Source organism: Grus americana, chromosome 32, assembly GCF_028858705.1.
Source record: "Grus americana isolate bGruAme1 chromosome 32, bGruAme1.mat, whole genome shotgun sequence".
In the NCBI taxonomy this organism is placed as follows: domain Eukaryota; kingdom Metazoa; phylum Chordata; class Aves; order Gruiformes; family Gruidae; genus Grus; species Grus americana.
This window is the reverse complement of record NC_072883.1, coordinates 1,170,057-1,177,548: the sequence shown is the minus strand read 5'-3', so window position 1 is coordinate 1,177,548 and position 7,492 is coordinate 1,170,057.

Below are 7,492 nucleotides of genomic sequence, written 5' to 3'. Positions count from 1 at the left end.
TGGCAAGGAAGGATCCCTCCCAGCAATGCCTGACTTCACGCACCACCAGCACACAGCGCCGGGAGCTCGGTGCCTCCGTCGGTCGCGCGTGTGAGCTGCTGTGCGTCCGGGAAGCCTGGTGGGAGAGGAGTGTGGAGGTACCCGCCACCTGCTCCTGGGTGGGCGAGGGTCGGGCAGCCGGCACTGTGGAGGAGCAAGGGGCGGAGGCAGAGAGAGGCCTCGGGGTGCTGAAGGTCTCCCGTGGGTGCCAGGAGGTGGGGTGAGTCATGTGTGCGGGCCCATCCCTGCCGTGCTTCTCCAGATCTCTGCCTGCCTCCTTCCTCTCCCTGCCTCCAGCTCCCTTTCCACCTGGCCGGATCCCCCAAGATCGTTGCTCTTCTGCCAATGCTGCCCTGTACCCTGCTGCCTTCCACTTGGCCTTTCTCTGCCTCTCCTGTTCTGCTACCCCACCTGCTGGGATTTCATTCTGCCCTCATGGCTTCTGACAAATGCATTTCTGCCTCTGTGTCTGTGCAGCAAGCTGTCTCTGTCTGCAGTGTGTCCCTCTGCTCTGCCCCCCAGGGCTCTTCCAAGGTCCTTTGCCCTGTGGCTGTCTGCTGGCTTCCCTCTCTGATCTCTAAGTTCTGACCTGTATGGACAGGACTGTTGGGGAGGGAGAGACGTCGGGGGCTGTTGGGTGGTGAGGGGAGGCCGCAGCCCCAATGGGAGTGGGGCTGTGCGAGGGCCGCTGAGGAAGGTCTCAGCCAGGCATCCCTTTTGGGGCTGGCACCTTTGGCCTGGGAGCAGGGGCTGGACGTTTTCACTTTGAAATCCCCAATCAGCCAAACTCGGCTCATTCCCAACTTGTCCTGTCAGCGGATGGGAGAAGTGTGAGAAGGGGAAGAGCACGGCAGGACCTGCCCGACCCCCCTGAGACATTTGACACTCGGTGCTGTGTGCTGGGCCAGGAGGGGTTCAGGGAGGGGAGGCACTGCTGGGGGGTGGAGGTGAAGGGGGAGGTGGGAGGTGATTCCTGGTGGGCTGTGGGGGTGGCCAGGGACTCTGTGGACAGGAAGGGGGATGCGGACCTGAGCCCTGCAGGAGGGATCTGGGGGGTGCAGCACTGGGAAGGGCACTTTGTGTCTCTCACCTCTCCTCCCCTGTCCCTGGGCCGGGTCCCCAGGAGATTCTGGGTCTGTCTGGACTGCACACAGGGGCTGGTGACTTTTATCACTGCTGAGAGTGGGGTTGAGATCTTCACTTTCCTATCACACTTGTTCAATGGAGAGACCATCCAACCATGGTTTTGGGTGGTGTCGTGTTTTTACTCCAGCCAGCAGATGAGCACCACACAGCCGCTTGTTGAGTCCCCTCCATCGGGATGGGGGAGAGAACTGGAAGAGTTAACATGAGAAAACGGTTTCTCTCTTCCGTTTTTTGTGGTTAGAACGGTATTTTGTGGCTACCCTCTTGGTTTCAAAGCTGCAGAACCTCAGCTCATTGTGTGGGGGGAAGGAGCCTGAAGTCACTCCCATAGTCAGTTATTCGGCACTGGAAACTAGACAAAGGTTGGATTTATTGGGCAGCCTGGTGCCTCCTGCAGCTCGTGCCTGTCTAGTGAGTGACTTTTCTTTCTGCAGGGGATTTAGAATATTTCCTTTCCTTTAGAGTGTTGTAACGAAGTTGAAATAAATGCTGGAGAGGGGAAGTGGGGCAGAGCAGGGTTCTGCACCAGGGGAGCCATTTCTGGTCCAGACCTGCCCTTCTGCAGACACTCCTCGCTCTCCTCCATCCCGCAGGAGCACATGTCCCTCTCTGCCCTGCCCAAGCCCACCCTGCCCAGGCACAGCACCATGGCCTTCAAGAAAGCTTTGTGGGTGACCATGGAGTGTGGCCGTGCTGGTTCCTGGGGGCTTTTTGTCCTGATTCCTGCCTGCCCGCGAAGGGCATTTGCAGCCAGCGCACTTGGAGCAGTGGTTGGAGCAGGAGCCTGGGGGCAGCTCCCTGCAGGATGAGCACGGGGAGTGGGGGGCGGAGGCGGGGGGCACTCACAACTCAGGCACCCCCTTCTCTTCCTTCTGGGCACCCCCAAACTTTGCCAGCACCCCCTGTCCCCAGGATGCCCCTGCTCTCTCAGCATCCTTCTACACCACACAATCCTGTTGGGAGCAAGAGTGATTTGTCTTTCCCTAATCCCCTTCCTCGCTGGGCACTCGGGACAGGTTGCTGTGGCTCGTTGCTTCTTTTGGGGATGGGGCTGAGTGTGTGAAAGCATCTTGGTAACTGAGCAGCTTTAAAAGCAGCAGCAGAGGAACCTTCTGAGTGGAGAAAGAATTTCCCAACCTGGGGCTCTTTTAAAATGTTATTTAGCAATATTGATTGCTGTGACCTGGTCCTGCTCCTCTGAGGTTTGGTGTGGCAGTGGAACCGGGGATAATGTGGTGGGATGGGATGTGATGGGAGGGTGCTGGGAAGAGGGGCTGGGGGTAGCCAACCCCAGCAGGGCATGGGAAGGGGTGGGGGATGCACAAGAAGGGGCTGGGGCTGTGGGAACCAAGAACAAAGCAGAGCCCAGGCAACCTGGGTGCTTGGAGTAGCTACCTATGCTTGGACCTGATCCCAGTGATGCCACATCCCTGTAGGTAACAGGCGGAGGATGGCTGGGGCTGAGGATGAGATCTCCCCACTGCACTGACCTGGGGGGTTTCTGGGCCATCCTTCTGCTCCCCCTGCCCTCTTTTGAAGCTGGACTCTGGTAGACAGCCAGACAGATGTAAGGTGTTGTTAGGACTGTTTAGGCGGCTGGGTGAGTCTGCAGCCCCTGTGTCAGTGGGGCTGTGAAAGTGCTGCTGAGGGAGGTTTCATGGTGGAAACTTTGGGCACTGAGTGTTGTAGCCAAGTCCCTGCTCGACTTTGTGATGTGCCTGAAGGAACAAAGCTTCCCAGCTGTGTGCTGGGGCTGGGCAGCCCAGGTGGGTGCCATGAGGCTGGGGCTGGGCAGCCCAGGTTTTCCAAAGGCTGGAGGTGGGCAAGGGCCAGGGCAGCTCTTTGTGCAGCCCCTGAGGCTGGGGCTGGCCCTGCTGGGCCAAGGGCTCTAGCTGGGGAGGGGGCTGCCTGCCCTTGCCTGCCCTTGCCAGCTGGCCTAGGAGGGAAGGGAAGGGAAGGGAAGGGAGAAGGGAAGGGAATAGGGAAGGGAAAAGGGAAGGGAAGGGGCTTCCGCCACAGGCAGCAGCCTCCAGCAAGGAGCAGCCCGTCCCTGTGGCAAGGAAGGATCCCTCCCAGCAATGCCTGACTTCACGCACCACCAGCACACAGCGCCGGGAGCTCGGTGCCTCCGTCGGTCGCGCGTGTGAGCTGCTGTGCGTCCGGGAAGCCTGGTGGGAGAGGAGTGTGGAGGTACCCGCCACCTGCTCCTGGGTGGGCGAGGGTCGGGCAGCCGGCACTGTGGAGGAGCAAGGGGCGGAGGCAGAGAGAGGCCTCGGGGTGCTGAAGGTCTCCCGTGGGTGCCAGGAGGTGGGGTGAGTCATGTGTGCGGGCCCATCCCTGCCGTGCTTCTCCAGATCTCTGCCTGCCTCCTTCCTCTCCCTGCCTCCAGCTCCCTTTCCACCTGGCCGGATCCCCCAAGATCGTTGCTCTTCTGCCAATGCTGCCCTGTACCCTGCTGCCTTCCACTTGGCCTTTCTCTGCCTCTCCTGTTCTGCTACCCCACCTGCTGGGATTTCATTCTGCCCTCATGGCTTCTGACAAATGCATTTCTGCCTCTGTGTCTGTGCAGCAAGCTGTCTCTGTCTGCAGTGTGTCCCTCTGCTCTGCCCCCCAGGGCTCTTCCAAGGTCCTTTGCCCTGTGGCTGTCTGCTGGCTTCCCTCTCTGATCTCTAAGTTCTGACCTGTATGGACAGGACTGTTGGGGAGGGAGAGACGTCGGGGGCTGTTGGGTGGTGAGGGGAGGCCGCAGCCCCAATGGGAGTGGGGCTGTGCGAGGGCCGCTGAGGAAGGTCTCAGCCAGGCATCCCTTTTGGGGCTGGCACCTTTGGCCTGGGAGCAGGGGCTGGACGTTTTCACTTTGAAATCCCCAATCAGCCAAACTCGGCTCATTCCCAACTTGTCCTGTCAGCGGATGGGAGAAGTGTGAGAAGGGGAAGAGCACGGCAGGACCTGCCCGACCCCCCTGAGACATTTGACACTCGGTGCTGTGTGCTGGGCCAGGAGGGGTTCAGGGAGGGGAGGCACTGCTGGGGGGTGGAGGTGAAGGGGGAGGTGGGAGGTGATTCCTGGTGGGCTGTGGGGGTGGCCAGGGACTCTGTGGACAGGAAGGGGGATGCGGACCTGAGCCCTGCAGGAGGGATCTGGGGGGTGCAGCACTGGGAAGGGCACTTTGTGTCTCTCACCTCTCCTCCCCTGTCCCTGGGCCGGGTCCCCAGGAGATTCTGGGTCTGTCTGGACTGCACACAGGGGCTGGTGACTTTTATCACTGCTGAGAGTGGGGTTGAGATCTTCACTTTCCTATCACACTTGTTCAATGGAGAGACCATCCAACCATGGTTTTGGGTGGTGTCGTGTTTTTACTCCAGCCAGCAGATGAGCACCACACAGCCGCTTGTTGAGTCCCCTCCATCGGGATGGGGGAGAGAACTGGAAGAGTTAACATGAGAAAACGGTTTCTCTCTTCCGTTTTTTGTGGTTAGAACGGTATTTTGTGGCTACCCTCTTGGTTTCAAAGCTGCAGAACCTCAGCTCATTGTGTGGGGGGAAGGAGCCTGAAGTCACTCCCATAGTCAGTTATTCGGCACTGGAAACTAGACAAAGGTTGGATTTATTGGGCAGCCTGGTGCCTCCTGCAGCTCGTGCCTGTCTAGTGAGTGACTTTTCTTTCTGCAGGGGATTTAGAATATTTCCTTTCCTTTAGAGTGTTGTAACGAAGTTGAAATAAATGCTGGAGAGGGGAAGTGGGGCAGAGCAGGGTTCTGCACCAGGGGAGCCATTTCTGGTCCAGACCTGCCCTTCTGCAGACACTCCTCGCTCTCCTCCATCCCGCAGGAGCACATGTCCCTCTCTGCCCTGCCCAAGCCCACCCTGCCCAGGCACAGCACCATGGCCTTCAAGAAAGCTTTGTGGGTGACCATGGAGTGTGGCCGTGCTGGTTCCTGGGGGCTTTTTGTCCTGATTCCTGCCTGCCCGCGAAGGGCATTTGCAGCCAGCGCACTTGGAGCAGTGGTTGGAGCAGGAGCCTGGGGGCAGCTCCCTGCAGGATGAGCACGGGGAGTGGGGGGCGGAGGCGGGGGGCACTCACAACTCAGGCACCCCCTTCTCTTCCTTCTGGGCACCCCCAAACTTTGCCAGCACCCCCTGTCCCCAGGATGCCCCTGCTCTCTCAGCATCCTTCTACACCACACAATCCTGTTGGGAGCAAGAGTGATTTGTCTTTCCCTAATCCCCTTCCTCGCTGGGCACTCGGGACAGGTTGCTGTGGCTCGTTGCTTCTTTTGGGGATGGGGCTGAGTGTGTGAAAGCATCTTGGTAACTGAGCAGCTTTAAAAGCAGCAGCAGAGGAACCTTCTGAGTGGAGAAAGAATTTCCCAACCTGGGGCTCTTTTAAAATGTTATTTAGCAATATTGATTGCTGTGACCTGGTCCTGCTCCTCTGAGGTTTGGTGTGGCAGTGGAACCGGGGATAATGTGGTGGGATGGGATGTGATGGGAGGGTGCTGGGAAGAGGGGCTGGGGGTAGCCAACCCCAGCAGGGCATGGGAAGGGGTGGGGGATGCACAAGAAGGGGCTGGGGCTGTGGGAACCAAGAACAAAGCAGAGCCCAGGCAACCTGGGTGCTTGGAGTAGCTACCTATGCTTGGACCTGATCCCAGTGATGCCACATCCCTGTAGGTAACAGGCGGAGGATGGCTGGGGCTGAGGATGAGATCTCCCCACTGCACTGACCTGGGGGGTTTCTGGGCCATCCTTCTGCTCCCCCTGCCCTCTTTTGAAGCTGGACTCTGGTAGACAGCCAGACAGATGTAAGGTGTTGTTAGGACTGTTTAGGCGGCTGGGTGAGTCTGCAGCCCCTGTGTCAGTGGGGCTGTGAAAGTGCTGCTGAGGGAGGTTTCATGGTGGAAACTTTGGGCACTGAGTGTTGTAGCCAAGTCCCTGCTCGACTTTGTGATGTGCCTGAAGGAACAAAGCTTCCCAGCTGTGTGCTGGGGCTGGGCAGCCCAGGTGGGTGCCATGAGGCTGGGGCTGGGCAGCCCAGGTTTTCCAAAGGCTGGAGGTGGGCAAGGGCCAGGGCAGCTCTTTGTGCAGCCCCTGAGGCTGGGGCTGGCCCTGCTGGGCCAAGGGCTCTAGCTGGGGAGGGGGCTGCCTGCCCTTGCCTGCCCTTGCCAGCTGGCCTAGGAGGGAAGGGAAGGGAAGGGAAGGGAGAAGGGAAGGGAATAGGGAAGGGAAAAGGGAAGGGAAGGGGCTTCCGCCACAGGCAGCAGCCTCCAGCAAGGAGCAGCCCGTCCCTGTGGCAAGGAAGGATCCCTCCCAGCAATGCCTGACTTCACGCACCACCAGCACACAGCGCCGGGAGCTCGGTGCCTCCGTCGGTCGCGCGTGTGAGCTGCTGTGCGTCCGGGAAGCCTGGTGGGAGAGGAGTGTGGAGGTACCCGCCACCTGCTCCTGGGTGGGCGAGGGTCGGGCAGCCGGCACTGTGGAGGAGCAAGGGGCGGAGGCAGAGAGAGGCCTCGGGGTGCTGAAGGTCTCCCGTGGGTGCCAGGAGGTGGGGTGAGTCATGTGTGCGGGCCCATCCCTGCCGTGCTTCTCCAGATCTCTGCCTGCCTCCTTCCTCTCCCTGCCTCCAGCTCCCTTTCCACCTGGCCGGATCCCCCAAGATCGTTGCTCTTCTGCCAATGCTGCCCTGTACCCTGCTGCCTTCCACTTGGCCTTTCTCTGCCTCTCCTGTTCTGCTACCCCACCTGCTGGGATTTCATTCTGCCCTCATGGCTTCTGACAAATGCATTTCTGCCTCTGTGTCTGTGCAGCAAGCTGTCTCTGTCTGCAGTGTGTCCCTCTGCTCTGCCCCCCAGGGCTCTTCCAAGGTCCTTTGCCCTGTGGCTGTCTGCTGGCTTCCCTCTCTGATCTCTAAGTTCTGACCTGTATGGACAGGACTGTTGGGGAGGGAGAGACGTCGGGGGCTGTTGGGTGGTGAGGGGAGGCCGCAGCCCCAATGGGAGTGGGGCTGTGCGAGGGCCGCTGAGGAAGGTCTCAGCCAGGCATCCCTTTTGGGGCTGGCACCTTTGGCCTGGGAGCAGGGGCTGGACGTTTTCACTTTGAAATCCCCAATCAGCCAAACTCGGCTCATTCCCAACTTGTCCTGTCAGCGGATGGGAGAAGTGTGAGAAGGGGAAGAGCACGGCAGGACCTGCCCGACCCCCCTGAGACATTTGACACTCGGTGCTGTGTGCTGGGCCAGGAGGGGTTCAGGGAGGGGAGGCACTGCTGGGGGGTGGAGGTGAAGGGGGAGGTGGGAGGTGATTCCTGG